Source organism: Vidua chalybeata, chromosome 2, assembly GCF_026979565.1.
Source record: "Vidua chalybeata isolate OUT-0048 chromosome 2, bVidCha1 merged haplotype, whole genome shotgun sequence".
Classification (NCBI taxonomy): domain Eukaryota; kingdom Metazoa; phylum Chordata; class Aves; order Passeriformes; family Viduidae; genus Vidua; species Vidua chalybeata.
The window spans coordinates 61,645,936-61,663,314 of NC_071531.1; positions in this window are offsets into that span (position 1 = coordinate 61,645,936).

Sequence of the window (17,379 nt, forward strand, 5' to 3'; positions counted from 1 at the left end):
GTTAATATTGAACATGAGACAAAGGATTAGAATCTAGTCTACAGCCAGGTTAAATATTTTGATTATAAAGGATGTTGATATGCTTGGTTGTTTTCATCAAAACTGTTAAAGCAAAACAGATCAGAGGACTGGAGAACCTCTCCTATGAAGACAGGTGGAGAGAGTGGGGGTTGTGTGGCCTGGAGAAGAGAAGGCTCTGGAGAAACCTTAGAGCAGCATCCCAATACCTAGAGGGATCTGAAAGAAAGCTGAAGAGGGACATTTTACAAGGGCATGGAGTGATAAGACAAGGGAGAATGGCTTTAAACTGAAAGGGGAGAGGTTTGGGTGAGATACTTGGAAGAAAGTTTTGGCTGTCAGAGTGGTGAGGCACTGACACAGGTTTTCCAGAGAAGTTGTAGATGCCCCATGCCTGGAAATTTTCCAGGCCAGGTTGCATGGGACTTCGAACAATCTTATTTAGTGGTAGGTGTCCCTGCCCATGGCAGGTGTTAGAAGAAGATGATCTTTAAGGTCCCTTCCAACCCAAGCCATTCTATGATTCTATCTCATTGTTTATTAGTTTTATTTTTTAGACTTCAAAAGTACTAGGAAATAAGTAGATGAAACCTATCTAGAATCTATGAAATTATTTTAATAGGTAAAAATAGGTACTGGAATCTTCCACAGAACAGATATTCTATATTTCTTTAAGTTTTCATGTTTTCCATCTCTGTGCAATTTAATGCAAGCTGTGTTCAAGGCATTACTCTAAGTTTCATGACCTAAGCCACTGAGAGCATTTTCCTGCAGATTATGCTCTATTACACTGCCTACCTCCTCTGAGAGACTCAGAAGCTGTTAAATTAAAAAGACAGAGCTGTTGTGAGCATAATTCCATTGAAAAGTCCTTGGGAATTGCTCTTGGTATGTGATTCACATAGGATGGCCCTTCGTAGGTCTATCACTAACTTTCTGGAAATGTGTAGCTGAGAGGAAGCAATTCAGAAAAGTCTATTTTTACACTGTTATTACAGTACACACATTGATTCACAGACAGCCCAACACAGCTTGTATATTCCGATATATGATACATATCTGCTTTAGATATTAGGAATATATATGCCAGGACTTTGATAAACTCCAGTGGAAGTATGGGATGCCAAGAGAAGATGACAAGATGTCAGCTCAGAAACTGTATGATATAAATAGGTATCTGTTTTTACAGCAGTTCTGTGACAAGAAAGGAGTTGTAACTAACTCAGCCTCTCTTTCTCATTAGCAAATGGGAGAACCCTGCAGGAAGCCACAGATGCCAGCTTTTCCTTCAGCAGGGCTGTGCAGAAGAAGAAATCTGCCTTCCAGCAAAGCCAGGGAATAAAGTCAAGACTAGCACTGGGTGTGGGAATTTTCCAGGTGTTAAAAATATAAGCAGACACTGGGAATGGGCATACTGCCTTTGTGACTATTCAGGAGCCAGTGAAGACCCCATGTGCCTGTCAACACAGCAGGAGTTCACATGTTTGGGCAAGATTATTCCTACAGAGCTCATTTTCTGCACTTTCTTCCATGATGGGGTGTTGCTGCTGAGCAGAGTCCTTGAAGAGTGGAAGAAGAGCAGCAGCAGGGCAAGCTCCTATACCTTGCATTATGAATTGATGCTCAGCATCACTCTGAAAGAATCTCTGCTGTGCCCTCACTTAGCTCATAGTATACATTAAAAAACAGAGTAGCTCCAGGTGCACTTCTGTTTGGAGACTTCGTTGGGGGTTTTTAAATTTCTTTTTTTAAAATTCTGTGCCTTGATTCCACCCAGTGTATGTGGGTTTGCTTTATTTTCCGTAGCTCACTAATTAATACTGTGCTGTTGTGTTCTTCAATACTCTGGTGCTCTGAGGAAATCAAGAATCTCATCAGTTCCTTCAATTTTTTTTTAATACTGGTTTGTAATATTTATTCTGTAATGTGTAGTCTAATAATCTAGACAAATGCTATGTTCACCGTAAGAGTATCTTTTTTTGAAACAGCTGAATTACTTTGAGATGTAATTCGACTCTGTGGTTGCCTCTGATGTATGCTTTTTTAATTCAATCACTTTTAAATATAAAATGAATACATTTGATCTGTGCTTGTCCCCAGCTCCTCTATTTACCAGCCTCTCAGATAGCAGAAGTTTATTTAGGCTGGATATCCACAGGACTTTGGCGGAAATCACTAAACTGCTATGGTGGTGAATCATTCGTTTAGAGAAAGGATGAAACTGCATAATCAATTATTGATCTCTCCTGCTCTGTGCTTCCGCTTCTGATTATATCTTCCAAAATATTGATACAGAATTAGAGCAAGAAAGAGGTATCAGATGGGGATGAATGTGCCTGACCTTGCCATGGGATGAAGAAAGTTGAAGAGCAGTGAGACAGGCAGAATGCAAGAGGAGAGGTGAAGTCATCTGGCAGTCTGTGACTGTCACTGTATGGAGAGAGAAATTTTCAAAAAAGCAGGTGCTTTATGCTCCTTCAGGCACTGTTTAGAAAAGAACCTCATTCAGAAGAAGCCCAAGATGCATGAACCGAGTCACTGCCAAGCATGAGCCCAGAATTAAGTTCCTCTGGAGTCCATAATTGGTGTTCTGTCTGGTAGAAAAGACTGACTCTGGCACCCTTCTGGGATATGCTGGGAAAAAAAAAATTAGGTTGACAAAGTTTATTGAAATTGCTGAGCATTCCTGTCCCAGATTCTTGAAAGGATGATGATGAGTTTTTGCAGGGGCTTGCTACCTTCCTTCTGGAATTATTGTTTAATGAGATTTGATTGCTGCACTAAGGCTTTTCATACCTTGAGATGAATGTGGAATTCTCATTATATTTCTTTGTGGACCCAGGGCCACAATATCTGGGACTTTGATGGTTAAATCCAGCTCTAGATTTTTATAGGTGAACCTTGAGCAGGTATGGAGGAAGTGCTTAGTAAACAGCCTTAACCCATTTAAAGTTGTCACTTTCTGGACAGGGAAAAAATAAATTAAACAAAGAAAGGCCCACAGATACCATGTGGCAGAGACCATTCCATCTCAAACCAAAATCAATGTTACGCTTCCTGTTATTGTGTTAGAGGATTGAAAACTTGCTTTTTCAATTGATTTGTTATCTACTGCAAAACTAATTATGTTCAATGCAGTTCTTTGCCTTCATCTGGAGGGGAAACTATTTGCAGCGGTGGCTCCTGTCCTCTGCTCAGACAGCTGTGTTAATATCGCCATTGCTTTATTATTTCTTGAAAGGTGAAAAATCTCAAGCTTCAGCAAGCTTCAGTTCTCCATGTATTCATTCTATCGAAATGTCCTAGACTTTCCAGAGTCTAGGCACATGCTGTGGATTGAAGTCACCCACAGGGATGCCCTCACAGGCAGAATGTGCACATGGATGCACATCAAGAGGAATCAGTCCATAGGAGTGATGGGTGCTAGTGCATTTTGCCTTTACCAAGGTTTTCCAGAGATGCTTAAGGAAGGAGCTGAATTTCTAAGGGGCTTGAAGACCTAAATGTAGTGAGAGATCAGAAGGCTTTTTTTTTTTTTTTTTTTAATAATGCTTTGGAAGCATTAAGAGGTTGGGGAAAGCCATCCTTTCTTTTAGTAGTTTTTAAACCTAAAATGTTTCTTTCCCAGAGATGTATGGTAAGCATACAGAGAAACATTGTTTCTGGGGTTATTGTCTGGATTGCTACTGTGCAACTCTTCCAATGCCAGTGATGACTGAAAAGTGAATTTCATGGTCTATGTCAGCCTGAAAGATGTGGTGGCTTACTCCAATTTGGGATTTAGTGAGACACAGGCCTCACATGTAATTCATTCTCTCAAGGTTTTAAAATTGTAGAGTCCCAGATGTTTCACTCAGGATGGTAGCAGACTGCCATACCCATGTTGGATTGTCATAAATTCTAGACACACCAAATTATGCAGTAGTAAATTTCTCCTAACTTAATGTAAGGGCTGGGAGTTAGACTTTCAGAATAATGGTTTCCCCAGATGGTAAGAGCTGCATTGGGCAGTAAAAGCTTCGATTGACATTGCCTTGCTAAAGAGCAGGCACCACAACAGCTTGGCAAGCTAGCTCATCCTCTGCATTAGAGCCCCAGCTGCTGCAGAGCTCTGGTGCAGCATGCTGGTAATTCCACAGCAGCTCCCCTGTGTATGAAAAAGGACAAGGGTTCTGACAAATTAATTGTGAACTTCCCCAACCCAGGCACTGTATGTTCTGCTCTCTAATACGCATTTTGTTGTTATTTTCTGTTTGTTTCACACTGTCTTCTGCTCTCAGTTTTCAAACATGCTAGAGATGTTTCCATTGTTGACGTGTAGCAGTTTTGTAGATGCCAGTGGCAAATTGGGAGGCATTTGAACATGCCAAGGGGATGATCTGTGTGGTGGATGCTTTTTAGCTGGGAGAGCCTCTGAAGTATTGGAGGAACTGAGATGTGAAGGGAAAAGTAAATAGGAACAACATACTTCATATCCCAGGTGCAGTAAAGGAATGGGATTTTCAGAGAGGTAAAATATTCATGAACTACTCCTCTCTGAGGACTTGGGGGTTTTTAAAGTTCTGAACACTTCCTCTGGAATGCTCTGTACCTCAGAAAAAACAAATAGCTGCATTTAGGTTTAATTCAGCATCAGATAAGGGAGAAGGTAGCTTTCATGCAGTTGTGATACCTGTAGCTCTTTGGGGGGCTAAGAGTAGAGATGCACATTTCAAGTGTAAGTAGGCAATGAGAGACTTAAACTTACCTGTCCTTGCTTGGCACCATCCCTCCTCCTGCCCCGCTGCATGCAGGCTCTTGCTGTGTCCATTTCTGGCTACACCTCTTAGCTGCAATGACCTGGTTTTCTGTCATGTCCCTCTCTTTGGGCGATGCTCTCTTTCTGTTGGCCACTTGTTGTATTGGAACCATTATGATCAGACATACAGCTTACATGCTTTGCTCTCTCATTGGTTAACGTATTAGTGTCTTATTTTAATTTTATTGTATGAGGCTATTTCTCTGGCTATATAGCTTACTGTCTTTGTTGTGCTTTGTGAAACATCAGTTGGAGTTGCAGTTTTAGCTCAGAGGTTCAGCAATCATCAATCTTGGCTAGATGCTAGATTCCATAATGAGGTCCCTTCCAGCCTGAATGATCCTATGATAATAAGTAGTACCACAGGCACTCTGTGTTTCTGTGGGCATGGCATTTTCTCTGGAATAATGAATCTGAAGAAACCACCATGCTGTGAATCTTGATTATTATTAGTATTAGTATTATTAGTATTACCTTTTGAATTTATTAGCAGCTGGAAAGATGATCTTATGAAAACATAATCTATCCTATTGATCTCAAGCAACTGATAAATCAGGAAATGGAGGCAAACATCTATGCTGCTAGTGTTTTTTTTTCAGGATTAACTGGGCAAAATTAAAACCCCCAGGTTCCAAATACATCAGTGGATACCAAAAATCACAACTCTTTATGCCTAGCTGTCAAGCCTTATGGCTCTTCCATGATATCTTTGATGGAATTATAAATGTTCAATGCAAAAAGATTTGTTGTACCAAAGGTGGAACGTGTAGAAGTAGTATAAAATAAAATAGATTTAGTATAAAATAAACAGCACAGGGATTGCATTCTTGATTGCACAAATAGGTTTGGTGCTTTAATCATTGAACATTACTTGCAGAGTTGAAACTCTTAGGTAAGTTGAACTTCCTGCGAAACAACCACATAACTGCAGGTTTAAGCACTCAGCTAATCCAGGGTTCTTAAGACTGTAAAAGAACTTGGTACAGATCATGCATTAGCATGCCCAAGTTATACAACCCACCTACAAAAAAGCTTGCCTTCTGTACATTTTTATGCCAAAAAAAGTGATCCAGATTAGATTATTTTCCTTCTCAGTAACAGTGTCAATGTATGTGCATAAGTCTCAAAACATGTGCTTTTCTCTCCAAGTTAATGAGGTCGTTTTAAAGGTGAAAGGCATTACTTGAAAGGAAGAGCACCACCTTGTGACACCGAGAATAATGTTGCTGTGTACTTGATCGAGAGAAGGGAAGAAGCAGATTTACAAGGTTTTATCCTCTAACAGGATTTATAGAGATGGGTTTTCTCTTTCATTTGCCTTTTCTTTTAAGACTTAACAGGGGAACTGATATTTTCAAGTGATACAAATTCAACAAATCAGCTTTATTTCATCGACATGAAAAGCTCATTTTCCAATTTCATCTCAAATTTCACTTTTTTAATAGATTCACTTCAGAGAAAGATCGTTATGAAATCTTATCAGATTTTAAAGCTGTCAATTAGACTATCAGTCCTTTAAAACTGAAATGTGGCATGTTTTTACAGACTTCTTATCCCTTCATCTTTCAGGAGCCTTAAGGAAGGAGAGGGATTTTATAAGCTTCATTATAAGTAGCATGCAGGGACCCTCCTATTTAGGCTTGCATAGTTTTAAACATTTATATGCTCTCATCCAATTTGTAGTGAGATTCTTGCAGAAGAAACTCCATCCTAGCACACAGGACTTTCAGTCAGATCCATACACTTTTCATAGCTTCAGCTATCAGACTGGAGCTTCAGTCAAGCTCAAATAAGTTATAGCTGCTTGACAGGGCATATATGGGAACAGTGTCAATCCTACTAACACAAATTTCTTCTGATATTTTTGCACAAGCAGAGGCTTTGATAAGGATCAGTTGTTCAAATACAGTGTTAAACAATCCATGTAATAGTGCAAGAGCACTGCCAGAGAACTGGATTGAGACTATTCCTACTTCCATAGAAAACAGAGTTTAGAGAATTTACAATATATTGATTGCAAAATAAGAGTTTTAATGAATACAATAACATCAACAATAAGCCATCTTTTATTGTTCAGGGTTTGTTTTTTGGTTTGTTTTGGTGGCTTATTTGGGGTTTTTTTTGCTAAAGTGCAAACTTTTACAAAATTTAGAAAAGTAGACATGTTTGTTATTGAGGACATTTTATTATTATTACCTTAGGCATTTATCTCCACAACAGATTAGCTTTTACCACTGAGTTTTATTGTGCAATTTACATAACTGTGACTTAGCTGAGCCTTGAAAGCTGTATCTCACCTGCTTTCAAGAAAAATGTCATTTTACGCTTTTTGACTTGTTTGCTTAGAAGCTTGTAATTTTTTTTTCCAAATGCATATTTATATTTTAATGAGAAACCAAACAGCTTCAGACCAAATCTAAAGCTGACTCAGAGAATGAAACCAAGAATCCTCTTCCTGCTTGTGACACAGATTAGTGTAATTTAGCCAAATATCTGTCAGTCTTGTTCAGTGCAAAGAAGATCCCACTGGAGGGATTTGAACTACTGCAACATTCAGCAAGTTTGTTCCGCTAGGACAGGCTGTGACCTGGCAGCATCAGGTGTCAAACGAATCCTGTAATGTTAACAGGGTGTGAAACTAATTGGTACCTGGTACTTATTGGTACCTGGTAAAAACTAGCAGGTGTGGATGAACCAAATTCAGGCAGTGCACAGTGGATTGGAGGTGAAACTTGGTACCACTGCTGAGGTAGTAGCATCACCCAGTCCAGGTCCTGGAGTTTGAAAGGGCACGTTCATGGGTTAGGGTCCTCTAGGAAAAAACAGGGACAAAAGTCAAATGTGCTGCCAAACCTGTTCCCTGAATGATTGAGAAAGGCTGGACCTAGAGCTGAGTAAAGTTATTTAAATTTTGCTTTAATGGATTTTTTTGCTGCCTTTGCCTGGGACAAATAAAAGATATTGTGACTTCCCACCATTCCTGGTTTCCTTGGTAACATTCTGCATGTTGGGAAAGAGCTGTTTGAAAGTCATATTAAAGGAAAAGCCCTTGGAGAAGAGCAGTGTGATACTTTCTTTAGAACAAAGTGTGTTTTCTTTCTTTAGAACAAAGCCGCAATAAGCGTGTATGTATGTTTTCGAGAGAAACTAATAGAATGACTCATTTGTGTGTTGCTGACAGATTCCATCTGCTGATAAAATATACATTACAGCTCTGTTCATCCAGAAAGGGGTGTCCTGGATCTTTCACCTGATTGCTGATATACAGTGTTCAAAAGAGAATGCTGGGTATTAGTTTACTTAAGGAGACAAGGAACAAATAATGTGTTTGGGTAATTTTGCAACATGTTTTGTGACACTAGTTGAGAGCTATTTATTTCCCCAAGTACAATTCCTGTTCCATTTTCACAGAAAAGAAGAAACAACAGGGCCTGATTGGGGAATTTAAGATTTGTACAAAGTGTTTTCCTGTTTAACTGATTAAAACTCTTGAATCTATCACAAAAATGTGTTTTAAAATTATAAAAATACCTTCTCTCCCTCTTTCAGAAACTGAAGGCTTTCTTTTTAGAGGAAAGATGCTTGCACAGCCTCTTTTGCCTTTGGGCAGTGATCCAGGAAAACTATAAAACACTTGTTTGTTAATGGAAAAAAAAATCCAAGCATGAGGTTTTGAACAGAACTATTAATGTCCTGAGTGTTCAAGCAGTCAAGGGAGGTTTCAGTCACTTTCCTTTTCCTCTTGGCAACCTTCTATTTTGGAGTGGTGAAGGGCAAGACTTTTGAAGTAGTGCTGGTCCTTGGCGCTTACAGTGTCTACTCTGCAGCATTAGAATGGGAAACCCCAGAACTACTGACAAACCTTCAAAAATACTGATTTTTGATAAAACTGTTAGTACTGTTAGTAATGTGAGTGGAGGGCTGGCTTCTGACTGGGGGTTCCAGGCTAAAAGCCTCAATTTGCCCTTTGATCAGAGAGCTCTAATCTCACCTACAGACAGCTCTGTCCTCAGCGGGCTTGGTCTGGCGAATTTTTCTCTTCTGTAGGCTTGGACTGGAAAATCCCATCCTGAGGAGCCCAACCCGTTCCTTTGGGTGTGCAGAAAGCTTGGACACTGAGCTCAAGGCTTCAAATTCCCTGCTAGGAAGGGACCTGTAAACAGAGGGCTACCAGCTTGGTGGCCCTGCAAGTGAGTCATTCCTGGATCTTTGACCAACTGTTTTCAGAGCAGGTGTTCTGCTAAGAGCACATTTAGCAGACAAACTCAAAAAATCTGTTTTTAGAACACCATTCTCAAATTGATTTTTTGTCCTTTTCTCTGCTGAATTTTCTTCTTATCAAGTACAAACAAATTTTCTGCCAAAAGCTAGATAGTATATGCAGAACAGAATATGTCAGAAATTGTCTACAGTTTTTATAGACTAATGTTTTCATTTGTTGCCTTTCTTGGGGGTATTTTGGTGGGTTTTTTTTTGGTGGTTTTTTTTTTTTTTTGGTTGGTTGGTTGTTTTTTTTTTTTTTTTTAATTTTTATTTCCTTTTCTTTTAAAGTAATCATCAACAAAGAAAATGTAATCTTGGTTTTACTCCTCCATAGGCAAAATGTCAGTTACTTTAAATTCCTATAGTGCTGAAAATATTTCTGTTTATTTTTAGGTAAAAAAAATCAATAAAATTTGAATAATTCTGAGTTCTCTACATTTTCAGTAGGACTAGAATAAAAGTCTCACATGTTAAGAGTGGGGACATTTCCATTTTATAATATTTTTTTTAGGAATTCTGAGTGGGGGTTTTTTATGCCCCACTTATACAATTCATGAGGCAACAGTATTAATTATTGAGATTTATAAAAGCTGGGAAGACTATGGCTTACTTATCTCCCTTCTACTCAAACAATACAAGACAATCAGTTCCTTTTAAAAAATGTTTGCAGAGACCATCATAGCAAGATCCAAGCCTAAATATTCTTGCTGAGATGCTCAGTATCAGAATTGCACCTGTATGTCACTCAGCCTAAAATGCCTCATAAAGGGCATTTCAGCTTAAAATAGATAATAATGTATTGAAAATTGTGTTGGAATTGTGTTGGCCATCTTCTCCTTCCTGCTGTCTTTGTTCATTGTAGTGCACCTTTTTTTAACAACAGTGGAAGCTGCTTATTTCTACAAGCAATGCTTAGATATTGCTGTGTGTTTCAGCTGCACACTATTATGTTCTGTAGAGAAAAGTGAGTAGCTATGTCTGCATTTGTTCTTCTGCACAATTCCTGCCTTCATTGCTGTATTTGATCTGTTTTTTGTGATCTTGCCTGTGTTCTGTTCTTTCTCTCACACCTATGACAATAATCTTGGTAGGCTACCAAAATAGTAGCCTCTATGTCTCTTATGCAATTTCTCTGAAACAGGAACTGCATCTTCTTCCTCCTAACTATTCACTTATCTCTGTGGGGCTACAGACACATCAAGGGGTTTGGCTGTAATGAAGAAGTGCTTGAACTGCTCTCGTACTAAGATGTACTTGTATTTGAGTACAAAGAGGAATGCATATACAGCAGAAGAAACCATATGCCTTTACTTGGCTGTGCAGGGCATCCGCTTCTCTTCATATCCCTTCCTAAATCTCTTTAAATATGTTCAACAATGCTATTTTTGACACTTTATAATGTCTTTATCAGTGCTGTAGATTTTAACTATTGTAACTGTTTTCGAGCAGATGACTCCAGCATATAGAAATATCTGATAGGTGGGAAACATCGCTGGGGATGTTCTAGGGAAATCTTTACTATAGTAGTGGAATATTCCTGCTCAATACAAGGAGCTTTTAATTTTCTTGCTTTCTCATTCAGGCACTGTGTCTGAAACTAGATCTCAACTTTTTTTGCTGCCTTTGGGGAAGAGGAAGACAAGGAATATACATTCCTATTTAGTAACCTAGTTTTGCTAATGGAATTAAAATATCAGCAGACTTGGTGGTAATTTCAGAGGAACTCAGACAGACGTCTGCAAAACTCCTTTCTCTTAAGAGCATTGTTGTACTGTTATAGTTCTCTGGTTGCATGGGATTTCCTCTTTTCCTTCCTAATGGTGCATCTCTGATAGCTTTTCCAGTATTTTAGTTAGGCTGAGCTGCAGAATTTGAGGTCACTTATATAAACAAACAACCTAATTTTGAGACCAGAAAAGAAATTTTATTGGACTAGTAAGGGGACAGTAGAAAAAATTTCCTTTGTGTGCTTCTTCTGTTGTAATGGCTCCAGAGTAGGATTTTTCTCCCTTGAGACTGAGCCCAAATTAAAGATTTCAGTCTTCAAATTTCAAATCAAAATAATGAAGTAATGTAATAGCAAACTTCCCAGTAAGTCAATTATGTGGCATGGCACCTTGAAAGAGTTTATCCATAAAAACTAACTCTACCCTGTGGAAAATTGAATCTTTTTTTTTTTTTTTTTTAGGATGGTAAGCATTTTAAAACTGAGTAGCACCACTAACTCATTGATTAATTCTTTCTCATAATCAATTTATTATATAACCCTTTTAATCCCTGCAAATCATACTAAATCTGTTCCTCATACATTAATTGTTCATACAAAATACCCAGTCTCCTCCTCTACCTTCCCCTGCATTCTTCCAAATAACTGATCTTCCCCCACTTCCAAATCAACTTTACCTCTATTCCTCCATGGTTTTGCATGACTCTTCTTCTTTCCAGCTGTTCCTGCTCTTTTCCAGTGCTCTAAAAGTCTTCACTGAGTTTGTCTCCACCTTTTCCCCACTGTCCCCCCTGCTGAGTATTCAAACTAGAGTGGGGCAGCAATAAAAGCTACTTCCAGTTCCTTGCTTCTCTTGTGGGGCAACCAGTCAATGGTCAAACAATCTGTCATTTGCTCTTCAAACCCCTCCTCAGTTTATCAAGATGCAAGAATGCAGGAGCTGTGCAAAACACGGAGCAGTTCCTGCTGGGGATCACCAGAAACAAGGTGGGCCAGCACTGCCTCACACAGCAGCAGGCAAGGCAGGGGCTGGCAAATCTCACTCCATTCTGGAGTCCCAAGACAGCTGCATTGAATCCAGGGCAGGCCAGAAGAAACACACAGCTTTTGGTGCTTGCTGTTGATCCCTCTGTCTGTATAGATCCTTCTTGTCCATCCTTTGTAGTCGTGGACAAGAAAGTCACTGCTTTTCCCCCAAAAGCCTAGCTTAGAAAGGGAATGAAATAAAACAGATTATTGTTGTATCAAGAAAACACTCCAGCAATAAACAGGATCATCTGTTGTTTTTTGTTATGCTTTTTTTTTTTCCAAGTGGAAAGTAGAGGCACACAGGTCTCCATAGATGAGGTTGGGTTTTTGACAGCCAAAATGAAAGTATAAGAAAGCCTCTGCTGCAGAGTAAAATTGACAATGAACAAGAAATATTTTGCTAAATGTAAAGCAAGGTCTTTGGAATGCAAAATCTTTGATCTCTGTGGGTTTTGCATCTCTGCCTTCCAAGGTTTGACAATTAGAGCATAAATCATGGAACTTGATGGGAAAGAAATGACAGCTTTCTGTCTGCTACCTGGATTTCTCAAATTTCCCTATGTTGCAGGAATTAATGTTGCACATAGTTCAGCACCAGCGGTGTTACTGTTACATTAAATTGATTCTAACAACTTGTGGTATTTAGGTACAGTAAAATATAGACTGTTTTATGTGTGCATTGCATGTGTTAGCGTCATCCTTGTAGTAATTCTGCAGATTTCAGTTTCTTTCTGTAACTGCATATATTGACAACAGAAGTATTAATGGTGCTTTGATTTTGGTAAAAAGCAGGAAAAAAAAAAAAGTAAACACTGGAATAATAAAGTTCTATTGGCATGCAGATTTATGAAAGTGCTAAATAGAAATAGAAGGATTAATTTAGTAAATGCTTAATACACAAAACGAGTTTGTCTGCCTGGTTGAATTGCTTTATTGACCCTGAAATGCAAGGTCAAAAACATATACCATGAAAAATGAAGAATAGTACATTTGTCCCTGTGCTTGCCCTGCAAGGTAGAGTATTTCTAGTTACAGAACTTTTAGAAGCCTTTATAAAAAGGGAAGAAATTGTATTGCTAAGATTAAATCCTAATGACGCTTGCTCTTCCATGGTGTTTTGTTTTCCCTTGCTTTCTGGGGCTTCTTTGCTCTCTCAATCTGATAAGATTTTTTACAATCTTGAAGCAGAAGGAGTCAGCAGCCACAGTTAGAGACAACGCCTCTGACTGAAGTCTTATATTGCTGGGGTATATGTCTCTTTTCATCACATTATCTAAGGAAATTATATTCCAGACTTGGCATCTCCCAAGTTGTGCTGTTGCTCCTTTGTCCACTGTGGTTTTCTGATCTTCTCTTCTTGCAGCAGAGAATCTCCAGAACCTGTGAATGCTAAGGTACAGAAAAGCTGAAGTGAAGCATACAGATTTTCCACAGCTCCCCTTTGGGTTAGGAGAAGAGCAAGGAACATGCTTTAAAGCTATGAGAACTGGGGGCTGTGGTGGGTTTTACAAATGTAGAAGAAATATTCAATTTGTTTTTAATCCAGAAATGTCAGTGTCTGCTCTCTGGTAGAAATAGGTTGATTAGAACTGTTCCCACAATTTTGATGAATTCAAATTCTTTCTTGGCCTCAGGGCTTTCAAGTCTGCTACTAAGCCATACCCTAAACTGCATGTGGGGCTGACAGCTGGGTTTGGATTCCTGCTTGTCCTTCCTTTGAAGTGTTTGTGTTCTGCCAAAAATGCAGAAGTCATGAGGAAAGAAGATGACAACACAATTATTTGGGAGGGATATTGACAACTGTGGGTTTGAATTCTACTTTAGTGGCCATGTGCCTAATGCATAGATATTGTAGGGCCTAAGCTTTCATGTATTCAAAGCCTTAAGTAGATTTTACCCACAGGTTCAGAAAGTTTCTAACATTTCTAATTCCTATTTTATGATAACTCTTGTCCTACATCAAAATGTGGTGACAAACAATTCTGTTCTTGCCTACCAAATTTACAGGGGTCACTCATGTTGCAATAAAAGAGTTGTACAGTTTAAGTGTGATTGCACTATGCTGGTTTTATAATTAGCACTATCTAAGCTTATTCATATAAGCCAGCCTCCTAAGGTTCTAATTCATACTTGGTCTGCAAGGCAGGAAATTTGCATGCACTAAATGGCTACTCTTTAAAATGGCTAATCATTGGAGAACAAATCCTTTTGCATTTATTGCTCATAGGGAACTCTGTAGGTATTAATATGGCTATAATTTGTAGCTAAAAAAAATCCATAGTAATTTAATAGATTCATGTCCAATTGATATAGAGTGATATTTTTCTTGTAGCAGGAAGGGTTGTTGTTGTAAAAGCTGATGAATTTCACTTTGTAAAAAGGCAGGTGAGGTTGACATTTTAAGGTTGAAAACAGCAATTGTAATTTGGAATCAATACTTTATGCCCTAGAATAATGTAAGGTACTGTTCTGTCCTAATTGGCTGGAAGCTAAAATGTTAATGCCAAGCCAGCAGATGTATCCCCAGCCTGTAGTTTCCCATGAAGATTTGGTTTGCAAATAGATGACTTTCTATTTATGGGTAAAGTAAAGCCTAATTGTGAGTCTTCACAGTACAAGGAGCTGCAATGACTGCGACTTTAAGGGAAGTGACTGGCTGATCACAGTGATGCCACAGTGCATACCAATGAGCTGCATCAATGTGTCTGTTCCAATATGTGAAAATCTTCAGTAATCAGCAGAATGTAGACAGTAAATATCTCATTGTTTTTAACAGCAAAGTTAAAGTTGCAAGATCACAGAAATATGGTAAAGTCTAATTGGATTGAAAACAATTATTTCCTCTCAGATAGATTTCTGATTGAAAACTAATATAATCGAGTGATGTCCCAAGTAATAACTGTAATGCACAGATGGTGCCAAATTGAAAGACTAAGTGACTGAAAGTGTTGACATGGTAGATTAAAAATCCATCCTGAAAATATTTCTATTTTAAAAATCCATGCTGAATAAGTTTCTATTTCAGTGTGTGCTTCCTGCCTTTTACCTCCTGTCCAGACTAACAGATTTTGTAGTTGTGTGGCATTTTCTCCTATAGTTAACCCAGCCAATGTTACATTAAAAGCCAATGTTTTGGGGACAAGGAGAAAGCATATGTTATGTGTAAGTAATGTCAAGTCTTTCTTGTTAGTAAATCTGAAGTTTTGGAAGTTTGATCATTATTAGTCCACATCTAATTGCTGCAGAAGAAGAAAAAATAATAATGCGGTTAACATTGCTGCAAACACACACACACACACTGAGTTTCCTCCCCTTTTCTGGCATTACACTTGCACTGTTGCTACTACTCTAGATCTTAATCAGTGATTTCACTCTGTGTGGTGTGTGTTCTAAAGGGTGATGAAGAGTTGTCAGTATCTGGAATCCTTTGCCAGGAGGAATGTGCTACTGAAAATGTTGGTGGTTTCTTCTTCATCTCTCTTGGATTGACTAAGGGATCACTTTATATCTTTGTTAACAGACTTTTGCATCTTTCTCTCTTCTTCATTGGACTACAGTTTCAGGTTATGTCTAAATCTACTATATCATTTATGTGTCTAAGATACTATACCTTTATGACTGCTAAAACCAGGTTTATCCAGATAAAGATCTTCATGCTTTTAACTGAGCCTGACTGAGATGTTTGGAGTTGTAGGATCTCCAGTGCCAAGCCCAGGCCCCCTCTCTTGTCTTCCAGTGCCAGTGATACTTTATGCCATGTCCTGTGTCTTTACTTTCCAGATCTTCTGTTGTACCAGCCCTGTATTTCTCTATGCTATGTTACTGTGCCAGTCATAAATATTTCATTTTTTAGCATAACTGCTTGTTCCTGCTCTCTGTATGAAACAGTGGCTGTTCCACACAAAGATAAACAAAAGTAAAACAAATTCTCCGAAGGCAACTGATCAGTTAGAGAAACTGCTCTCTCAGCTAAATTGGGTACAAAAAAGCAAAAGGGGTGGTTTGTACCAGACACCCTTCACACGATCTCCATTTCTGCCCCCTCCTCTTCAGAGGGAAGTATGTGAGATGAGAGTAGGGGATTATCAGGGAACATCCCCACCTGAGCCCTTGGCTCTTCAGGCATCAAGTAGACTTGAGAACCTGATGTCTGGCAACAGGAGGTCAGACTGAACAGGGAGCTGGTTAAAGATAGTCATGAAGTAATTTGTCTGCCTGCCAACAGAGACAGAGAATTTCAAGTGACTGTTTCAAACGTGTTGGTGAACTAATTCCTGTTTCTCTCAAGAAATAATACTGAGTTTACATTGAAACCCTTTGATTCTGAGGCCAAATTCTCTGGTTGGCACTGAACTTGTCTCTTTTCCTAAAGAAGTTAATGCCTTCTACAAGAAGAGCTTTGCTTTCCAAACAGCTCTGATAGCCATCAGAGTATAGAATACTGCTTGGTTTGAGTGACAATTAAAAACAGTTTGTGTGTAAAGGTAATGAAGAATGTCCTCTGATGGCCTATTTTCTGGACATAAAATGCCAGTGCCTCACTATGCAGGTAAAAGCAATGCATTTTGGAAATGTATTGATGATAAATATTCAATTAACATTTCCTCAAATAGAACGCTTAAAACTTTATATTTAATGATCCTTTAAATAAACTTTTATCAGTCATACGATACCTGAAACTTCGCCCTCAAATTAAACTTGACCACTACCCAGTTCTGACCTGTTTGAAATTTCCTTCTCTGTGAGAAAAGTGCTGAATTTAATATGTGTTCTTAATGTCTTACTAATTTTCTTTCTAACACTAAATTTTCTAAGAACATTAAACAGGTTCTTAATGTCTTATTAATTTTATTTCTTAAAATTTTTTCATTCATACAACTTTGTCAGGTATCCCCACACCCAAACATCACTTTATGTAGTAGTTGAGAATATGGCTGTCAGTGCATTGAAATATCAACATGAAATATGAATCTCACCCCTAGGAAGCTAAAGTTAATACAAATTCATTTAAGCTAGCTGCAAAGTACTTTTCATGCAAAAAGAAAAAAAAATTAAATAACAAGAGAGTAAAAAGAAAAGTATCTTAGTGACATTTTTCACAGAATCAAACTCATTTTCAAGCTTGACCGAAATGTAGAAGTGTGATAGTGGTTTTGCAATTCATCATGAATATTTCAAACACATCTGATTTCTACACATGCTATGATTACTAATGTGTGAAGTCAATTAAGTATGCATTTAACCCTTCTTTTCTCTGTGAGGGGCTTATGAAAAATTGAGCTTTTAAGCTAAAACAAATCCACAGACAGAATATATAGTTGCCTTGTCTTGAAAAACAGGCAAAAATCACTTCTGAAATATTCATTTCTTTTGTTTGTCGAAATGAAAATAATTTTTTATCCAGTTGCAACCATTGTATATTCTTCAGCAGACACTTGGCATGAAGGTCAGCAATAAATTCTTTCTGCTTCTGTGTTTTCTGGCCCCTGAAATCACAAATAATGTTCATTTTCTTTGTATTATTTCATGATTTTATTTGGTTGAG